The sequence below is a fragment of the Sciurus carolinensis genome, chromosome X (assembly GCF_902686445.1).
Source record: "Sciurus carolinensis chromosome X, mSciCar1.2, whole genome shotgun sequence".
Taxonomy (NCBI): Eukaryota; Metazoa; Chordata; class Mammalia; order Rodentia; family Sciuridae; genus Sciurus; species Sciurus carolinensis.
In genome coordinates this window covers 85,139,553-85,163,108 of record NC_062232.1, presented here as the reverse complement: position 1 = coordinate 85,163,108, position 23,556 = coordinate 85,139,553, and the positions used below count along the sequence as shown (strand labels likewise).

Sequence of the window (23,556 nt, the reverse complement as noted above, 5' to 3'; positions counted from 1 at the left end):
TATATGCAGAATGGGCTCATGTGGGCATTTTCTATTTCAGAACTGCAATCATCTGGAGGCTGCAGTAATCTGTTACATCCAGAGAGTCCCCTCATATGGAGGATGGCTGATGCTGACACCTTCTTAGTGATTTCTGACTTTATTTTCTCTACAGACCTTATATTTCCAGATGAGATATGGGAGGGGTTGACATTGGGAAATATTTGGGGGAGTCACAACTCAATATACTATAGTAAGAACAACTTACAAAACTAAGTGGAAGAGGAAGGAAGTATCTTTTGTATGTATACATGTAAATCCATGCAATAGCACACACGTAATACATTGTTCTTAAACATATTCTTAAAATATTCATATATGTGAAAATAAATATTCATTTCTGTATTCACATTTTTGCAGGTATTTTCATATATTTACCTGCAAAAGGAAACTTCAGAAAGAATATAATGCAGGTCAACTCATTACCAGTGCTTCCCTTTAATAATATTTGGGGTATCATTTGCCGGGCATAGTAATCCCAGTGGCTCAGGAGGTTGAGACAGGAGGATCACAAGTTTAAAGCCAGCCTGAGCAAAAGCGAGGTGCTAAGCAACTCGGTGAGACTCTGGGTCTAAATAAAATACAAAAATGGGCTGGGCATGTGGCTCAGTGGTTGAGTACCCCAAGTTAAATGTCCTCTACCCTGCTAAAAAATGATTTGGGGTATCATTTATGTCCTCTTCTGTGTCATCTATTTCTACCTATAATAAGCACCTATGCTTATAAGCATAAAAATATTATAATGGATGTGAAACATAAGCATTCTCTGTCTCAACTACAGGAAAGCCATACATTATAAAATGGGAGCATCCCTGAGTCACAGGAAGGGAGACAAGATGCTGGGGAATACTTTCCACAGTTTTACCACATGTTTTCCTCCAAATTCAAAAGCATATGGATTGTCATCAATACTTTATATTTCTTCTAAGTTATCTGAGAAAATGTAGAAGCTTCATTTGTTTTATCATTATGTGATCTGATTAATAGTGAGATTGGTTTTATCCTACAATAGGCAGTAGCACATAATACTTAGATTCATTTATATGTGAGCCACATGGCTTATAAAAAGTCCAAGCCCAGCCTCCTGCTAGCCCTGCCCATGACTTGTTTCACTTCCCTATATATAAAGTCAGGCAATAATAGGTTCTCCTCACAGGTTGTGGTAAAGATTATATAGGTTAAACACTTATGGTAGTGTTGGGCACTGAGAAAATTAACATAAAATACTAACCTTGTAATCAGTTTTATACTATTGTCACTTTCATTATTTGGGTGTATATTGATTGGCATAAATTGACATTCATGTCTCAAAAATGTAGTTTGCAAAGCTGTAAGATACCATTTCACTGCTATTCTTAAATACACATGGTTTTATCTACAGAGTGCAATTTCTGAATATAAACATATATGTAAAAATATTCAATTGTTTTCAGTACTTCTACATGGGTAGAGGACTTTTCATGGTTTCTACTGATTTTTCCCCTTCACCTTCTATTTTTATCTTTCAGAACTTTTGGAAGTGGAAATACTAAGAATTAACATATCCCTGCCATTCCCATTGGGAAATGGCTCAATGTCAGAAGTGGGAACACCCCTAAAATAAGAGACATTGGTAATAGGATACGGTGGTTCCAGAATCAATACATGATATAAGCACATGACAGCCCCAATTGGGCAGCTGCTGGGAAACTGCAGATGTCCAGGAAAAGGGCAAGCATGTCTCTCACATATACCTTAACATTCAATAGTCAGATGATGTCTCCACTTTCAGGATTTAATTGAAGGTCATGAGATGAAAGGAGGAGTACAACATGCTTCTCTGCACTGTCCTAAATATGCCCCACTTAACTGAAAACAAACTCCTGTGATTACCTACCTAGAGAGTCACTGAGTACCACAGAGGAGGACAAGTGTGAGTTAGAGCATCAAATCACCCAGTGCTCAGTACCAGACCTTCCAAAGGGGGAGAATTCTGACAAAGTTAGATTCTGGGTAAATGTTGAGTCAGAGTCTCATTTGGTCCAGGGTGGCAGGAGCAATTAATACATGGAAATTTAAACACCTATGAAGGACCTTCCTTGCACAATTAAAAATAATACAAAATCAGATCAAGTTATAAATGGACTACTTATCTAAACCAATGAAGCAATTGGGATGTAGTCTAGATACACGAAAACCAATTCCAGGCAGTCACTCTCTTCTTTCACCATATAGTTCACATTAGGTTCCAGATGTGCAGGATAAGCCTAGATGAATAACAAACTAAATGAAGATGATTAAGTAAATCTAGACAAATGGAAGTTGTTTCACTTTCAGGATGCATTCAAATATTGTTTTAGGCTAGTTGACTCTAGGACAACTGTAAGAGTTTGAATACATCTGTTAAAAAAAAGGAGTTTTAGAATATAACCTGCAGATTCTGTTAGTGCTTCCTACAGCATATAAACTAACATAATGAATATGGCTGTTTTATAAGTTCGAAAGAGGATATACATGACAAGGAGGCATATGTGGCAACATCACTGGTGAGATGTAAATGTGCCTTTGTTCTTATGTTTCTCTTCCTTTTCCACTAGGTATCCAGGGATCTGTAGATAAAACCTGCCACAAAATAGTACCACATTTCACATATAGGGATATCCTATGTAACAGAACTATAAAGAAACAGCTAAAAAAGCAAATTCCTTAGAGTTGTCATTTCTGGGGAAGGAGGAGGTTAGGTTTTGACTTTCGAGATGAACCATAATAATTTAGAAATTGTGGATAAACAATTAAGTCTAGAGATAAATAATGAACCCATCACTCATTCATTTTTTAAAAAGATTACCATTTTTCCACATTTCCTCCCATTCATATGTATGGGTTTTATTTGCCTGGAGACTCAATAATGGCTAAAGATCATGAGACCAATGTGCCTACATTTTCTACTTACTTTACTGACTCCTAAACCTGTTTCTCCTACTGCTGTTATTTGTGATATCTGTCAGAGTGAGGGCTGACCCAGGTCTCTTAATTTCAGTTTGTTTTCCAGAGAACCATCTTCACACTCTATTATTTTCTCCTGTCACCTTTCTGAGCCACAAAGGAAGGTTCCTATTCAGATATAAATATGGAAGTTAAAAAAGAAGAGGAGAACATAGGAAGTAAACAGGAGACAATGATTTGCTTCTTCCTCTCAATTTTCAGGCATCTCATCTTACAAAGAAATGGCACCAAATGTTGTACATCATATAAACATATATACATTTACTTTCCTGCTGCCTAAAAATCCAAACGATCACTGTGAGATATTCATTTCTAAGTCATCTCTCGTGGGAGGGAAAACACAGGGGACATCATAGGTACATTTGTTAAGCTATTACATATCAGATGCTTTCTACAGACTTGTTCAATTCTCTTCATAATAGTTCTCTGAATTCAATATCAATATGTCCATTTGTATATGAGCAAAGTCAGGTTCACTAAGGGCAACTCACTACTACACAGTGACACATAGCTAACCACAGGCAGGAATGGTACTTCTACACATTACTATATTATGCAAAACATGTTCATTTACATATATTCTTTCCCCAAATAATCACATCATAAATGCTTTTCAGCATCTTGGTCTTTTCAGCATGATAGCCCAGGATATTGCATACCGTTCTTTAATTTATTATAATTTGTCATATTTTTGAAAGTTTCATGAACATCATAATGAAGTTTTTTTGTGTGTGTATGTGGGGTATATACCCGGGATTGAACTCAGGGGCACTCAACCACTGAGCCACATCCCAGCCATAATTTGTATTTTATTTAGAGGCAGGGTCTTACTGAGTTGCTTAGCACCTCACTTTTGAGTTCAAGGCTTTGAACTCGTGATCCTCCTGCCTCAGCCTCCCAAACCACTGGGATTACAGGCATGTGCCCCTGTGCCCAGCCTTTCTTTCTTTTTAAAATATATACTTTTTAGTTGTAGGTGGACACAATACCTTTATTTTATTTTTACCTGGTAATGACGATTGAACACAGGAATTCATGCATGCTAGGTGAGAGTGCTACCACTGAGTTACAACCCCAGATCCCACCTTGTTTTAAATGTGAATAATCTGTTTATACTTTTTGACCATTTCTGTATACATTTTTAGAACTTCATTCCATACCAAGGATTTTAAGTAGTGTAGTCAACAAGTTACTATAAAAGTAACCACTGGAACAAAACAATAACCATACTAAATACTAAATAAAAATAGAGAGCAAATAAAATATATAATCCAATGAAAGACTGATTTCTTTGAGTTCATAATCAATAGCATGGGGATGATTCCAAATGACCAATGAATGATTATATCAATGAAGGTAAAGAGGCATAATTCATCTAATAAAATTTTTGCAATTTTCATCTGAAGCAAAACTAAACACTGTGCTTTTACAACACATATGTCTTACACAAAGGAAGTCAGATAATTTAATTTAAAATTAAGCAGATATATACAAAGTATTTGACAAAAACAAGAAAAAAGGGGTTATAATCTTGATAATTATGAGAGCAGAATTGTGAGACACAGGGATCTAAATAAACGAAAATACAGTTGATTACTAAAGACCACAGTTCACAAGGGAGATGTGAGATATTAAAATGAATATGCCAAATCTCACAGCACTTACCTCTATATAAAATATTCAAATGGTAAATATTAGTAAATTTTAAATATGGATAATTTATTGCATAAAATGTTGAATGAAAATAATTGTGAACCGATTATACATATGATGTCCATGTAATTGCTGCTTTGGAAACGTGTTCAGAGCATACTGTTTCATGTGTAAAAAGAAGTAGATAAAAATAATTTGTTTGATGGTGTGTCTCTGAATGTGGTATCCCTGTTTTCTATGTCTCAGCTTCTCAGAACAATTATTCTCACATAAAGTCAAGCACTTCTCTATTCAGTTCACACAGAGGATAGACTTTCAATACCAGGGTGAAAGATCCCAGGATGGGCATAAAGATATCAGGACCAATGTGTGGGAAAGTCAAGAAAGCTCTGGCCTGTACAAAGAAATCAAGGCAGCACTGTCACTCCTGACAAATCCTCTACCCCTGTTCCAGCCTCCTGATTTTCACTTCTACATTTCTGACTCCAATCACCAGGTGGCGGTGTTCTCTATCTTCTCCAGGTCATTTCTGTCTCAAAGAAAAGGCATCATTTCCACTAAGAGAAATAAAATTTTTCCTCAGTAGATTATAAAACCACTAGGAGTATGAACTCAGTTCCCTCTGAAAAAATTCCTATGTATATATAACAACTGAATGTACACATACATAGCTCCATTCCCTTATGACTACACTCCTATGTCACTCCTATGCCTATATGTAATAAATTTATGAAATATGCATCAGGGTCTACTTTGTGATGGGCACTGCCAGGCCAATTCTATATGTGCACCCCCCAGTCCCCTCTCTGTCTCTAGACATGCACAATAGGATATGTCCAAAGAAAGCAACATGGATATTGGAGGGCCTGCCATGGTGTATGATCTTAAATGGACACCACTCTAGGCAAGATGAATCCAACAGTCACCCCAAGTCCTGGAAACTCAGCATCTGAACAGGAAATGATATAGCTGAGTTGAGGAATTTGGGATTCTGAGGTACCTAGTTCTAATAGGCTACCTTCTCACTCACAGATAGGGAGTGAAGGACTATGAAACTCTTGTGTGACTTCAGTCTTGGTCCTTCTCATAGGTAGGAAAATATAGGCTGTTCCTTTAGCCCTTTGCTAAGACAGGGTGCTGGGTTGCCAGACTGATTTTGTGCTGTCTTTTCCCTAGGAGGGAGACTTTCCTAATTAGTATTCTGTGGTGATACTGCTTCAAGTAAGACCTCCTCTCCCAGTTGGGAACATGAATCCAGAGCTACAGATACAGAAAAGAGGAGAGATCAGATATTTAAAGACAAGCACAGGCCTAGGCACCCTGTCCAAACATCTAATTCCCCTGATTTAGTGAAATGGTTTTCATAGACTTCTCACATCATGTTCACCTCCCTCAGTTCCCCTTCATAGTCTGTGAGGAAGTAGGCATTCTCATGCTCTGCAGAAGGTAATGTCAAATGGCACAACCTCCACAGAGGGGATTTGATGCTATCTAGCAATATTACAGAGGCATATACTCCTGAAAACCAGCAATCTGCCTTATAAGAATCTATCCCAAAGATACAATGCTTAAAAGAACAAAGGATAATTTACAAAAGCAGCAGTCTAGAAACATGACAGAGATTCACCAACAGGAGGCTAGAGAAATAATCTAAGATAAGCTTGAGAACTATGCAAGTATAAAAAGCTTTGCAGAATCCCTTTCTTGTTGCTGTGGAGTGATCTTCAGGATTCATTGTTAGGTGAAAATAAGGTTCTGAAAACGTGTTAGCTGTAGTTTTCCAATTAGAAGCCATGACCTACATGTGGCAATTCAAACATCAAATCTGAATTAGATTATAACTCAATTCCTATGTCACACTCACCATGATTCTTCTGCTCAACACCCACATGTAGCCAGTGACTATCACCTTGCACATGCTGGATAGAGAACACTTTCATTTTTGAAGAAATATCCATTGGACAGTGCTGGTGTAGTATATGCCACCCTAATCAAGCTTTTTGTTTTGATTGGTGTTTTGTAATAATGCATTTATAATCAAATAAATTTCTAAAAGCAAAAAAAGAACACTTTCATTTCTGAAGGAATTTCCATTGGACAATGCTCATGTAGAATATGCCACCCATCACCTTTGAACAGTGGAGAAAACTGATATACATATCATATTTGATTATCTTATTTAAAAAATGGACAGTTGAAACCAAAACTGCAAAAAATGAGATTACCTTTAAGACAGTGTTGAAGCAGCCCAGAATGGAAGCAGATTATAGTCACTCTTTTAAAAACATAATAGTAGAGTGAAACAGACATCACTACCTCATGTACACATATGACTGCATGACCGATGTGATCCTACAATATGTAAAATCAGAAAAATGAGAAATTACACTCATTTATGTATGATCTATCAAAATGTGTAAGTGCATTCTACTGTCATATACAACTAATTAGAACAAATAAAAATTAAAAAAATTAAAAAACACAATAGATATTTCCTGGTCCCTAATTATGAAACTGATTAGAAACAATGAACACCAGCAGGAGCAATGAACAAATCTAGGACCTGACAGAATCCTCTAAACCATTTCCCACTAAGAGAAGCCAGGTCCCCTTGCAGAATTGGCTGATTCCACATCTGGGGTTAAGGTTATACCAGAAGAATCTGGACCAAACTATAACACTATATATTATATCACAAAGACTAGGTGACCAAACCGAAAGGGTTCCTACTGAACAAATATTTCATTTTGAACCTGAAAAAGACTAATGAACATAACTGATAAAAACACATCAAATATATAAACATCTATTAGTCCATGATGTCACTAGTAATAAAAAAAAATAAGTTCACTGTTCAACTTTGGAGGATTCTGGGGGAATAACACACTGTTTTATTAGATATTAAATAAATATATATTAGGTTCAATACACATAACAGAGCCAAGTCTGGGGGCACACTCCTATAATCCCAGTAACTCAGGAGGCTGAGGAAGGAGGATCTCAAGTCTGAGGCCAGTCTCAGAACTTAGACCCTGCCGCAAAATAAAAAATAGAAAGGGCAAGAGAGATTGCTCAGTGGTAGAGCACCCATGGGTGCAATCCCCAGAACTGGAAATACACATACACACACACACATACACATATGTATATGTACATACATACCCATATAATAAACACATATACATATAAACACATAAAAGTTCATGAGAGGCATCTTATTAACTCTAATGTGGAAATAAGGAGGGCAAAAAGGAAGATGAATATATGGATGAATACAAGGATTAAACAAGAATTTATTATAATTAAAAATAATAACTATCCGTAAATGACAGAAAAATCAAGAGGGAAGGGATAGGGTGAGGGGAAAGAGAAGGGGAAGGAGAGGTATGGGGTCTGAATTAGAAAAGGACATATTCCATGCTTGAATAATTATGTCAAAATGGACTCTACTGTTATGTCTAACTAAAAAGAACCAATAAAAAATGAAGCCCAGCTCTACAAATTAAATAAAATTCTAAATCACATCACACACAAAATAATCTGAGATGATCTGGCCCCTTCACACTAACTTTGAAGTTTGATGAACCTTCGAGGATTTTGAATTTTAAGAAATCCCTCTGTGGAAGCCTTCATCACTCCTGCAGAAACAATATTTCTCCCTATTTCACTCTCTTCTGTCCCCTATCATCTCTTTTCTGCTCCCCTCCTGCCTCCTCTTTCTAGCTCACTTTTCTCTTTTCTCCTCTTCCTGCTCCTTCAATCTCCCTTCAAAGACAAAGTTCCAAAAAGTGCTTTGTAAATTCCCTGATAAAATTCTCTACTTCCCAATGACTCTTCATCCACTGCACTTGACTTCTACCCCTAGGATTGCAATGAACATGCTCTCACCAAGGTCACAATCCACCTTTTTGTCTCTAGGTCCAGGTTTTGTGTGAAAACATACTCTTCAGCATAATGCTTATAATGATCTTCTAAATATGCATGCTTATGCAGACTACTTCCTTCACTAAACAACACATCTTTGACAGTTTCTCAGGCTCTGGGCCATCATGTAGCAGGTACCCATCCAAGTTGTTCTACTGCATAAATGTGTATAGTCTTGGGCAACGTCCTTGTTCTCTGTCCCTCTGTTACTATTGCATAAAATGGAAATTTGCAACAGTATTCATATCATAAGAGTGCTGTGAACATCAGATGCCCCAACACCTAAAAAACACTTCACACCAAATATATTCCAGCCAAGTTATTTCTTTTACAGTAATTACATTAGACCTTAGAATTTCTACTATTGCTATGGTATAGACTGATGTTTATCCACAATGACAGATCTTGGCAGTCTGTTGTTAGAAGATAAGCAGGTTGTAAAATTAAATGGAGGATGAGACTTTTATCTTTTGTGTATAAATCTGTAAAGGCAAGTAGAAATACATAAATGTATAAATATCAGCTAAAGGATATTTCCAAAAGAATGTGCTGCAGATAACAACATTAATGATTTTATTTGGATTGTATGCTGTGGTATAAAGCTGGGTTTTTCTCTGGGCTGGGGATGTAGTTCAGTGATAGAGACCTTATGTAGCATGCGTAAGTCCCTGGGTTCCATCCCCAGTATCATCCCCTGCCCCCCCCCAAAAAAAAACCCTCATAAAGTTGGGATTTTCTCTTTTTTGTTACTGATTTTAGGCATAATAAACACCTGTTTAATAATAATTTAAAATTACAGCAGGAGGCTTTATCATTCTCAGCCTAAAGCACAGAAAGTACACTCAGCTTTAGATCAGCAACATCCCTGAGGTAAAGGATGGGAGGATGTTAGTGTAGTCACTTCCACAATGTGATAGAACACATTCATGTAAAATTCCAAACAACAAAGAGTACTCTCAATATTTTAAAATTTCTGCCAATTTAATGTGGAAAAACATGATAACATTGTTATTTTGCTTTGCTCTGATTCAAAGAAGCATTACATGTCTTATCATATGAGAGTCAGTAGCCTGGGTTAAATGCCCAGCACTGTAAAGATAAATTAACTAACTCTAATTAAATATGATCAACTTATAAAAATGTGACTAAAATAATAAATCCAGATTGTGTTACTATTCACTGCAACATATAAACTGAGAAATGAGAGTGTTCCTTTGTTTTATTTATTTATTTAGTGGAGATTGAACCCCAGGTTGCTTTACCACAGAGCTAAATCCCCAGTCCTTTTTATTTTTTATTTTGAGGCAGAGTCTCTATCAGTTGTTAAGGGTCTGGCCAAATTGCTGAAACTGACCTCAAACTTGCAATCCTTGTGCCTCAGCCTCCTGAGTCGCTGGGATTACAGGCATGTGCCACCATGCCCAGATGAGAGTGCCCATTTTAGAAGCTCTGAAAAGAAATACAAATGTAAGGAGGCATATATGTGTATGGGAAAATACATGTCCCCATTATATACATATGTATGCATACACACACACATACACATTCACACATATATAAGGACATACTACAGAGATATGAATATAAATTTATTCTCATGTTTGTTCCTTTTGCATTTCTATCAGTTTCTCAGGTTTCTATGTATAAAACCGTATTTCATCATGTATAACTAAAAAGAACATTTTTTTAAAAAGACCATATTTCATGAAGTAAAAATCAACATAAATAATAGAATTATAAATAATGTATTAAAAATGAAAAGCCCAAATACTTGCTAGTGATTTTCTTGCCCTGCATAGGAAGGTACCTAGTAGAATCAGAAAAGACTTCAAATGCATTTCAAGTGTATACATGATGTTTTATTTCCTATTATGAATATATTGAATTCTTTTATATACTTTCTGTGAGTTTTTGTATGCCTAAAATATCTTATACAATCACTGTTTATATGAGCTTTAATTCTGGTTTTAAAAAATGGTCATACTCGGGCTGGGGAGATAGCTCAGCTGGTAGAGTGCTTGCCTTGCAAGCACAAGGCCCTGAGTTTGATCCCCAGTACCGCAAAAAAAAAAAAAAAAAGGTCATACTAGGTTTGGTGTTGTGAGGCACTTAGATGTGAGGCACTGGGTTCAATCCTCAGCACCACATAAAAATAAATTAATTAAATAAAGGAATTGTTTCCATCTACAACTGAAAAATGTATAAAAATGATCATACTAATTTGGAAATTGTAGAAAACATAGGAAAGTCCATAAATAGATATCTAATTGTTATGTTTTAGATGTGGTGTCCCCCAAAATCTCACATGTGAGACAGTGCAAGAAGGTTTGGAGGAGAAACGATCAGGATATAGGCTTAACATAGTCAGTGAATTGATCCCTGATTGGATTAACTGAGTGGTAAGTGGAGGCAGGTGGGGTGTAGAGGGAGGAAGTGTTTCATCGGAGGCATGGCTATGGGGTATAAATTTTGTATCTGGAGAGTGGAGTCTTTCTCTCTGCTTCCTGATCTCCATATGAGCTGCTTCCTCCACCACCCTCTTCTGCCATAATGTTCTACCTCACCTCGAGCCGCAAGGAATGGAACCAGCCTTGTATGGACTCAAACCTCTGAAACTGTGAATGCTCAAATAAACTTTTCCTCCTCTAAAATTGTTCTGGTCAGATCTTTTAGTGACATTTGGGAAAAAACTCAATAAAACACTAATTGGTCAGGAAACCTCATACCCATTAATTTTATTTATTTGTTATCATTAGTTATACATGACAGTAGGATGTCTTTTGACATATTATACATATATGGAGTATAACTTCCCGTTCTTCTGGTTGTACATTATGTGGAATTACATTGGTTGTATACTCATATATGTACATAAGAAAGTAATGTCTGATTCATTCTATTATCTTTCCTATTCCCATTCCCCCTCTATTCCCTTCATTCACATTTGTCTAATCCAAAGAACTTCTATTCTTCCCTACTCCCTCTAATGATAATAAGTTATAACTAATGATAAGTTAACATCACATAAGCTACATGGAAGACAGAAGTGCCCATTGACTAGCAGTGTCCGAATTTGAGCTGTGTTGTGAAGATTAGTCTAGATGTGTCTTCATACAGACAGTTGTAACCCATTAGTGGGATATAAAATCAATTTAGTAGCTCATTATCATTTTAAAGTAAACTAAACATGGGATTAAAGATGAATGGAATAAAATAAACTCTGAGACACAACAGGTCAAGCATTATTCATTGGTTTGGGTTATAAACATGAATACTTGTACTAAGTGAAAATATAAAATGTTGTTTTGTGAATTCTAGTCCAGGAAGATTTCAGAAAACACTAGTCTATAATAGTAAAGCTCTCTGCTATGCATAATTAATATTACCTTGTTATAAAACAATCTATTAACTTCTTCTGTAAATAGGGTAACGAGATTATACCTCATACATATGCAAGATATTACATCTAAAGATATGTTACATGGTTAGACATGGTGGCAACACACCTATTATCCCAGCAGCTCTGCAGGCTGAGACAGGAGATCACTAAAAGCCACTCTCAGCAGTTAGGCGAAGCACTAAGCAAACTAGCAAGACCCTGTCTCAAAATAAAAAGGGCTGGGGGATATGGGTTGGTGGATAAGCACCCCTGAGTTCAATCCACAGTATCAAAAAAGATAAGTTACATAAAATGTCTATAAAATAAGTTACTGAAATTAAAAATATTCATGTGATTATTATTTTTCTATGAACATTTCTATCATTGGAGTTAAATATGTAGTTATGAAGCAAAAAGTATAGGATCTAACTCATTTCTAAGGTTTTTTTTTTATTATCATCAAAGCCCCAAAATTTGCTTTATGACTACGAAATATATTAATATTTTTATTGTCTCCCTTGACTTAATCAGTTATGGCTGCTATAACAGAATACCATACACTAGGTGGCTTAAACAAGAAACAAATGTTTCTCAGTTCTAGAGGCTGAGATATCTAACAACAAGGTCCTAAATTTGGTCTGGTGAGATCCCCCTTTCAGGTCTGTAGACAAGTCCATTTTGCTGTATCTTCACATGGTAGAGATGGGGCAAAAGAGATTTTTCTTCCTAAGAGTGTTTTAATAAGGACACTGATACTGTTAAGGGACTTCTACTCTTATGACCTCATCTAACACCTAATGGCCTCTGAACATCACACTTCCAAAAACCACCACCTTGGGGCCTAGGTCTTCAACATAGAAATTTGGAAGATACACATATTTAGTCCTTAGCATTCTTTTAGGCAAAGATGTATCTCTCCCACTTGGTATATTAAGTTGCTAAACAGTTATTAAAACCCTAAATCTGAAGATAAATATGTAGGTATTTCTTCTTTGGAGTATAGTATATGGATATTTTGGTGATTCACAAAAGAATTAGTAAACTCCATACTTCCTAAACACATGCTTTCTTGTAACAGGTAGTATATATTTAAGAGTTTCATAGGCGTTAAGAAAATGTGTATCTGTTTTCTCCTATATTTGTTTCTAAAAGGACAATTCAAAACTAAATTTAAATTTTAAAGTATGATGAATGAAACAAGCAAGACCTTCTCCTATCCATCCCAAGAGACAACCTATATGATTCCATCTATAGAAAACTATAGGAAACTGATCTGTTGACAGAAGATCAGTGGTTGCCTAGGGACTGACATGGTGAGGGGAGGGTGACTGGGAAATATAGATCTGAGAATATGATACGGGGACATAATCCTAATAATATTTATGAATACCTTTTTAATATAAAGGACCTTGTGGAGTATCTCTAAAATAAGGTAAATACATAGGCAATTAATATTTTAACATATTAAAATCTTATAACTGACTTAGTGAAATAACACTTGGAATATTTCTTGCTTTTAAAAAATTTTCACTGTAGAACCAATAAAGCTGTGGTTACCAGAAAAGAATCCATGTTACAATCTCAGATTACTAAGGAAGACTCTATAAGCAACTGCCATTTCAACATCCACCTAAGAGACATATGGGAGCCCCTGCTTAGTATACTGTATACAGAGAACATATATATATATATTTACTGCAAATGCATGGTATAATCAAACTTCTTTCTTTAAGCAGTACAAATCATTGCTTTCAGACTTATGGGACATCCCTAGATGGGCCTCAAGGACTACTACAAAGCATAGAGTTGATAATGGAAGGAAAATCCACCCATCTTCAAGGATGAGATAAAAGTAGTTTCTGCACTTTCAGACTGTTTTGTGAACCTCATGTGCACTATTCCGACATAAACTCTTATTCAGATCTATGAACTCACTTGAGTTGGGACATTATATCTTATTGGGGATGCAAGTATTGGGGGTCTCCTGAGCACTGCTATCCTTCAGATCTGAGGTAGAAGCTTAAGCACCATCATAACCCACATCCTCAGAAACTTCTTCACACACTTGATATGAGTGCAGTCACCAGATGAAGAGCTGTCCAGGGCGAGACAGAATCCAGCAATTAGTATGCTTTATGGGGAAAATATTTGTCAGGCACCACACTAGCACTGTCAATAACCAATGGTTGTAATATCCCTACAATAGACTTCTCAACAGGACCTTTTTCGTCTCCTTTCCTTGTCTCTCATCCTATAAAAATAAAGTTGTAAACAATGGGCCTAAATTCATACAGGCATTTAAGATCCCTCAATAATTACAGGGCTAGAGGGTTGAAAATGTGTTATCCCTGAGGGTTCCAGCAATCCTATAGGTAGGCATTCTTGCCTCCATTTTACAGAGAAGCTGGGTCACAGAAGTTAATTCCCTGTCTTATCCTCCTGTGTCCCACCTTAACATGCAAAGTAGGTCCAGGATACACTGGAGTAGGACATCACACTGTCTGGGATCCCACATTTCTCTCCCTCTCAAATAAGTGGGGTGCTGAGTCCCAAGCAGGAATGAGGCAACTTGGGTCTGGAATCCCTTCATCTACCCACAACCCAAGGGGCTCAGACTCACCGTGGGGCACCCACACTCTATGCTGAATCCAAATACCTGGAGGTGGGACCCTGCTCTCCAACCAGAGGAAGGCCATCTCTTTAGAATGTTGCCATAGTCACCATAATGATGTCAGGTTTCTATGGCAACTGCAATGTGAAGGTTGATTCTCCACACCAGAAATGCCTCTGCACAAGCCTCCTCTTTGTACCCTCTCCTTTCTCTGAAATCAGAACACCTTCACACTTCAGGTCACCACCTGAGAAAGTATACTAACTAGAGGAACTAGGCTCAGACTCAGGCAGTATGAACTCTGTCCACACCCTGAGTTGAGACCAAACATCTGAAGGTGGGGCCCTGCTCTTATTCCTGGGTCATGGAAGTCAAAAATTATCACAGTTGCTATAATGACGTCATATAAGAAGGAATTTGGAAAGCAGATGGACTTCATAAATAAACTGCAGCACTGGATCTTCCTGAGTGTACAGTCTGTCAGCCCTTAATGTAGATGTTGGAATTCTACACTCCATAATCACGTGAGTCAGTTTCTGAAAATAAATTTATTCTCCTTGTGAAAAAAAAAAACACTATTGATTCTGTTTCTCAATTTAGCATGCAATACTTTTTTTGTTGATGATAATCCAACTGTACATACTGTATTTTTAATTTGCTAAATCTAACAACCCTAGGAGAAAAGTCTTTGAATATGAAAATTGATCAGTTGAGATGTCACAATGGGCAGGTCTTGGTAAAAGCAGATCAAATGGGCAATAAAAGACAAAACCTTTCAATATGTATTGTGGGTGGAATTAAGAGCAAACAAATTTTAATATACAACATTGGTTACAAATGGGTGTATGCATTTAATGATGCAGATATGATTACAAATTAATACTTGATTGGCCTTTGAAGGAGAAGCCCTGTTTCCACCAAGGGAGTTTTGAAGATAGTTTAGAGAAGGCTCGTCAAGGTCATTCTGATGTATACGCTGGCTGAGGGTCACTGACTAAGGGGGTAGGTCAAGTTCCACAAGAATTTCCTGCTACAGGGAGGAAAGACAGCTACTGTTTGTGAAACAGATTATATAGAGGAATATAGTCCAAGTTCTTCACATGAGTGACTGCACTGAATCTCATGACAACCCTGTTACTGAAACATCACAATCGATGTGTGTAAATATAAAGCACATCCTCTTAAAAACAGGTTATCACTAAGTTTCTCAGGGTCTCCCTAATTTCATGAGGCTGACTTTGAACTTGTGAATCTCCTGCTTCAGAGTCTGATCTGCTGAGATTTCAGGCTTGTGCCACAAAGCCTGTCCCAGTGACTCACTTTTAAAGAACAGATTCAGTGAATAGAAAATACTTAATGTACTTTGGGGGAACATGAAAAAATACCACCTTAACAAATTAATGAAAGTTAAGAAAACTAGTGATGGCACTAGTGTATCATGTGTATCATGTACTCCCAGGTATAATGTGATTAGTAGGGCATCTTACTCTGTGGTATTATTTTTCAAAAGCCATGACCCCAGTATAATCATGAGAAAAACATTTGACTAAGCCTGTTCTCCTCACCAATGCCAGGAGCAAAACATTATGGCTGGTTCCTCAAATGGTTAAAGAGAAAGTACCATATGACCCAGCAATTCCCCTCCTAGGTTGAAACCTACAAGATATGAAAATATACTTGTACACAAAGAGTTTTATGTAGAATCATTATTCATAATAGTCATGTATGTACATGGCATCATTATTTAGAATAGGCAAAAGTGGATGCCACCTAAATGCCCATTGGCAGATGAATGGATAATGAACCAGTGGTATACTCATATAAGAGAGTATTTTTCAGCCATTAGAAGGAATGAAACTGACACATGCTATAAGAATGAACCTTGGACATACTATATTAGGTAAAGTAAGCCAGACCACAAACCAAATGTTATATGATCCCACTTAATTGTAGTGTCCAGAAGAGGGAAATCCATAGAGACACACAGCAAGTCTTTGATCTCAGGGCTCAAAGTAGGCACAGGGATTATATACATTTAAGCGTGAGACTTTTCTAAGGCTTTGACTTCATTGCGGTGACACTTCCACAACTTTATTCATTTATTAAAATTTCTCAAATTGAATGAATTTTATTATCTATATGATATATTGCAAGAAAGCTGCTAAAAATGTGATACTGGCATGGGCTTCTCTTGTACCATAGTAACAGCCAAACTTTTTCATAAAAAGGCCTTGATGCACATGTTTCCTATGAATTTGAAAGTATATTGTAGGGAAGTTTAGTTCTTTTCAGCTGAACTTGAGAATTATATTGACATAAGACACATCAACAGGAGAAAAGAATAGTAATTATTTAATGCAGCTTTTCCATGGCAAAGGGGCCTTCATAAAGAAATGAAGATCCAAAGAGACAGAGTCAGCTATTATATACTGAAACAAACAATAGGATATTAAGTTGTTAAAGAGACAGGTAAATTATGTGAGAAAACTTAAGAGTTATTCTAACAAGGTCTGTACAGAATTCTTTCATTTTGGACATCTTGTCCTCGAGGACAAGAATGTTATCCCTTTTGGTAGAGGAAAACTGTCTTTCATGTGATAATTTCCCCTCCTGCTTTTAAGAAACAGAAAAGAGCCAGGCTTTGTGTGGCACAAATCTGTAATCCCAGCAACTTGGAAAGGCGAGGCAGGAGGATCAGAAGTTCAAAGGCAGCCTCAGCAACTTAGTGAGACCCTGTCTCAAAATAAAAACTAAAAGGACTGGGAGTATAGTTCCGTAGCAAAGCAAGCCTAAGTTCTAAGTTCAATTCCAAGTAAGAAAGGAAAAAAAAAACAAAGAAGAGATCAGAATAATCTTCTTGAATCTGCTGCTTTTCAAGTCTGCTTAATTAAAAAAAATGCCCAAATGGAATATTCCCAACTCCTTCAATATGAAACTGTATCTACATTCCAGGCCTGAAATGACTCTATGTCCTGTGCTTCTCTGAGCAAGGACCTTTTCTCCCACTTGCCATCCCTAGGGCTAGCTCATGTTGCCCTTGTGTGCAAAAGTCAATTTTCATGTGATCACTTCCATATCTTCCAACTACAGTAGTGTCTGGAATCTAGGTCCACAAGAGACTCCAGGACCCACCACTCTGTGACATGTTATCAGTATTATTTATTTATTTATTTATTTATTTATTTAATTACAATCCTCTACAGTCTCTCTCACAGGACTCTATGTGGGGAGTCTAAGTGACATTATCTTTATGAGTGTCAGACTGACGAATTTATCAAAAGGTCCACACATTTTGCACTAGTAATTTTCCTTTTAGAAGTCTATCTTCAAGACATAGTAGGGGTTGTTGACAAGGCTCTAGTTATAAGAACTGATTACTTGAGGTGTTAGAGATAGAGGAGCTACAGGCACACATACACAGTCAATTCCATTTTTCCATCTATCTCACTTTCCCCATGAAACTAAGTAGAATGAATATTTTCACAAAGTATATTTGCACCTTACTTTTATCAATCTATGTACATGTATTTTTTTTTATATTTTTTATCCGAAATATTTGTATTTCTGGATACAAAATTTCATACAATACAAAGAAACATTTATGAATTGCAATTAAACTGCATCTCTCATTGGCCTGACACCTATCTCTGAACCAAAGGGGTCTGCTGTCAGTAAAATGGTGCATGCTCTGTAGATGTAACACTATAGGTTAGTTGTACATGAGCATATTAACACACAAACAGCATTTTCCAAAAGTGCAGTCACAGTAATCATCTTCATTTGCACCTTGCCTTTTCTAGTTAATGTTCTCAGATCAAATATTGTGTGGTTCTATTCACATGAAATGTCTACAATAGGCATTTGTAGACAAATCCAGGGACACAAACATGTATTTCCTGTGGCTGAGGTTAGGATCAAGGTTTAACTGCACTGAGCACAATGCCACATTTTAGGGTGATGGAAATATCTAAAACTCAGTTGCTCAACTCTATACATATACTAAAAGACATCAAGTCCTTAAAATGGGTAAATGGGTAATTGTATTGTTTTCAAATTATATTGCAAGAAAGCTGTTAAAAATACAATACTGGCTTGAGATTCTGTTATGTAACAATAACATTCAAGTTTTTTTTCCTTTTTAAAAACATCTTTAGTTGTTAATGAATATTTTGTTCTATTTATTTATTTATATGAGGTGCTGAGGATTGAACTCAGGGCCTCACACATGCCAGGCAAAAGTGTTCTACCACAGAGCTACAACCCACCCCCTCAAGCTTTTGTCTTATCAAGTTTTTCTATGTACATGTATTTGATAAACATGAATATAAATTATACTGTGGCTGCTTCCTACCCCGTTGACTGTATGGACTGTGTAACTCCAAGAAATGATGGTCTCCCCTCCCAGACACCACCCATGCTCCTTTGGTTTGCTCATTTGTGTAAAAGCCAATTTACTTATCACTTCGACCTGCAGCACTGGTTTGATAGTGGGTTCTCTAAAGGGTCCAAGGCCTGACCTCTGTGACAGACTATCAGCATTTCTGCTTTCTTTACTTCTCTATAGTCTTGGGCAGGCTAGACAGGACCACCTTTATGAATGACAAAATGGTAGTACTTACTAGAGGGCTCCAAAGGTGCACACCCTTTGTACCAACAATTTCTTTTTTAGAAGTCATTCTTCAGGATGGAATGAAGGATGCCATGCTGAGAATTCCTTTCCTTCACTTCTGGACCTGAATATAGAGAGGCCAAATGTGATGCAAAGCCATCATGGGGCTAAAAGAAGACTAGGAAATGTGGTTGTTACCACATATATGTGTGCACACACACACACATTCTCTCTTGCTCATGCACATGTGCTCTTGTGTTCTCTCTCTCTCACACACATACAGACTGCATGCTCCTATAGAAAGCAAGATCTTTTGTCATACTAGAATTCTCCAAGTCAGTATGCTGGTCTGAAATAGAACATATTGATCTCACCTTGTAAACATCTGTACCCTTTAACAGTATACATATTGAAAATTCCATACACACAGTGATGACAACAGGGACTATCAAAGCACTGTAAATAACAAAGTGTTGTGAACATTGACTATTTTACTTCCATGAAGGTAGAAAAACAAGTCATAATAACAATAATGATACAAGATCCTTTCACTATCAGATTAGCAGTGATTCCCATTATCTCTTGTGTGTAGAGAAATAGGTACTTTCATGCTTCCATGTTAGGACTATAAATAAGTAAGAGTATTTAGAAGTCATTTATGTTAATAGTAATGCTTACAAATATAGTTGTATAGGTGTATATATGTATACATATTATGTGGTATCTCTGCGTGTATGTAGTGGTACAGTGTGTTATACTATTATTTCTCATAGAAAAACAGGTAAAGAAACTAAAATTTGAGTACTTTGATATTAAGGAAATTTTGGGGCATCCACACAGAGAAAAACCCAGTGAAAGGGGAAAAATACCTGAAATTTTGTTGAAACTTTAAAATGCAATCATAGAAATTTTTTCCTGGAAAGATGCGTGTATGAAGAGAAAAGCTGCATTTCAAAGATCATAATTGGGCCTTCTTTTTCTTCTACTAGGTTCATGGTCTCTCTTCTAGTGCCTAAGTCTTTGATACACTTTGAGTTTCGTGCAGGATGAGATATAAGGGTCTAATTTCATTTTGCTGCATATATGGATTTCTAGTTTTCCCAGCACCATTTGTTGAAGAGCCTATCTTTTCTCCAATGAATGTTTATGGCCTTTGTCTAGTATGAGATAACTCTATTTATGTGGGTTTGTCTCTGTGTACTCTATTCTGTACCATTGGTCCTCCTGCCTACTGTGGTGCCAATACCATGCAGTTTTTGTTACCATAGCTCTGTGGTATGGTTTAAGGTCTGGTGGTGTGCTGCCTCCTGCTTCACTCTTCTTGCTATGGATTGCTTTGGCTATTCTGGGTCTCTTATTTTTCCAAATGAATTTCATGAATGTTTTTTCTAGTTCTATGGAGAATTTCATTGGGATTTTAATAGGAATCACATCAAATGTATTTAACACTTTTGATAGTATGGTCATTTTGACAATATTAATTCTGCCTATCCAGGAGAATGGGAAGTCTTACCATTTCCATTATTTTCTTAAATTTCTTTTTTTAGTGTTCTGTAGTTTTCATTGTAGAAGTCTTTCATCTCTTTTGTTAGATTGATTCTCAAGTATTTTATTTTTTAGGCTATTGTGAATGGTGTAGTTTTCCTAATTTCTCTTTCTTGGATTCATCATTGATATATAGGAATACATTTGATTTATTACTGTTGATTTTATATCCTGCTATTTTTGCGGAATTAATTTATTAGTTTCAGAAGTGGAATGTCTGGGATCCTCTAAATATAGAATCATGTCATCAGCAAATAGTGATAATTTGAGTTCTTTTCCTATTTAATTTCTTTCATCTATCTGGTCTGGCTATAGTTTCAGGGACAATATTGAATAGAAGTGCTAAAACAAAGGGCATCCCTGTCTTGTTCCAGTTTTTAGAGGGAATGCTTTCAATTTTTCTCCATTTAGAATGATGTTGGCCTTGGGCTTAGCATACATAGCTTTAACAATGTTGAGGTATGTTCCTACTATCCCTAGTTTTTCTAGTGATTTGAACGTGAAGGGGTGCTGTATTTTTTAATATGTGTACTTTTAGTTGTATGTGGACACAATCACTTTATTTCATTTTTATGTGATTCTAAGGATTGAACCCAGGGTCTCACACATGCTAGGCAGGCACTCTACCACTAAGCCACAACCCCAGCTGAAGGGGTGATGTATTATGTCAAATGCTTTTTCTTCATCTATTGATACAATCATCTGCTTCTTATTTTAAGTCTACTGATGTGATGAACTACATTTATTGACTTCTATAAGTTGAATCAACCTTGCATCCCTGGGATGAACCCCAATTGATCGTGATGCACTATGTTTTAAATATGTTTTTTATGCGATTTGCCAGAATTTTTTGAGAATTTGTACATCTATGTTCATCCAAGGATATTGGTCTGAATTTTTCTTTTCTTGACATATCCTTGTCTGATTTAGATATCAGGATGATATTAGCCTCACAGAATGAGTTGGAAGGGTTCCCTCCTTTTCTATTTCATGGGATAATTTCAGGAGTATTGGTGTTAATTCTTCTTTGAAGGTCTTCTAGAACTTGGCTGAGAACCTGTGTGGTCCTAGGCTTTTCTTTTTGGTAGGCCCAAATCTTCACAATGTTGGATTAACATCTGACTTCCTTAACAAGTCTCCTCAAGTACAAGAAGTAAAATCAAGAATCAATAATTGTGATGGATTCAAACTAAAAAGCTTCTTTTTAGCAAAGGAAACTATTATTAATGTGAAGAGAGACTACAGAATGGGAGAAAAATCCTTACTACATGTACCTCACATACAGCATTAATCTCTAGGATATATAAAGAACTCAAAAAAATTAACACCAAAAATACAAATAACCCAATCAATAAATGGGTTGAGGAACTGAAGAGACACTTCACAGAAGAAGAAATACAATTGATCAACAAATATATGAACAAATGTTCAACATCTCTAGCAATTAGTTTTTACTTGCATTTCTCTAAGATTTCATCTTACTCCAGTCAGACTGGTAATTATTAAGAATACAAGCAACAATACGTGTTGGTGAGGACATGGGGAAAAAGGGTACATCCACACACTTGCTGGTGGGGCTGCAAATTGGTGCAACCATGGAAAGCAGTATGGAGATTCCTCAGAGAACTTGGAATGGAACCACCACTTGACATAGCTATTCCACTCCTCATTTATACCCAAAGGACTTAAAATCAGCATACTACAGTGATACAGCCACATCAATGTTCATAGCTGCTCAATTCACAGTAGCTATATTGTGGAACCAAACTAAATGCCCTGCAATTGATGGATGGATAAAGAAACTGTGATATATATACACAATGGAATATTACTCAGCCATAAAGAAGAATAAAATTATGGCATTTGCAAGATTGGATGAAGTTGGAGAATATCATGCTAAGTGAGATAAGCCAATCCCAAAAACCCAAAGGCCCAATGATCTCTCTGATAAGTGGATGATGATACATAATGGGGGGTGAGAGGGAGGCAAGAATGGAGGAAGGATGGATTATATAGAGGAAAGAAGGGTGGGAGGGGTGGGGGGAAGGGAAAAATAACAGATTGAGACAAACATCATTCCCCTCTGTACATGTATGATTACACAAATGGTATGACTCTTCTTCATGTACAACCAGAGAAATAAGTTTTACCCCATTTGTTTACAATGAATTAAAATAAATAAGTTAATAAAAAAAATTATGGCATTTGCAGGTAAATGAATGGAGTTGGAGAATATCATGCTAAGTGAGATAAGCCAATCCCCAAAATCAAAGGCCAAATATTTTCTCTGATAAGTGCATGCTGATACATAATGGGGGGTTGGGTAAGGGAAAATTGGAGGAACTTTGGATTGGGCAAAGGGGAATGAGGGGAGGGGAGGGGACAGGAGGGTGGAAAAGAAGGTGGAATAAGATGGACATCATTACCCTATGCACATGTATGGTTAGACGATTGGTGTGACTCTACATGGTGTACAGAGAAATGAAAAGTTGTATGTCATTTGTGTACAATGAATCAAAATACATTCTGCTACTATGTATAACTAAATAGGACAAAAAAAAATAGAAATTACACAGAAGTGTGTGAAGAGGCTTTTGTAATTAGTTCAGTAGTTTGCACAGTTATAGGAAACATTTGTGTGTTCACCTTTGGACATTTGGGTTAGTATATTTTTAGCAATAAAGAACTCTGCGTGTGTGAATATATGTAACTATAAATTATAGATATTTTACCATAATAAAAATTTTTTAATTTTATTGAAAAAAGATCATAATTGGAGAGGAACCTTTTTATGTTCATGTATTTCCAGCT

General features: G+C 36.5%; 1 long non-coding RNA gene across 4 annotated transcripts in view; it reads right to left on the bottom strand.

Moving 5' to 3' along the window:
- LOC124971357 (uncharacterized) overlaps positions 1-23,556 on the bottom strand; it is a 104,194-nt gene that overhangs the window by 30,952 nt on the left and 49,686 nt on the right. For all 4 annotated transcript variants that reach the window (XR_007106323.1, XR_007106326.1, XR_007106324.1 and 1 more), the window contains one exon: positions 19,211-19,324. This is a non-coding gene — a long non-coding RNA (uncharacterized LOC124971357). The remainder of the gene's footprint in view (positions 1-19,210; positions 19,325-23,556) is intronic.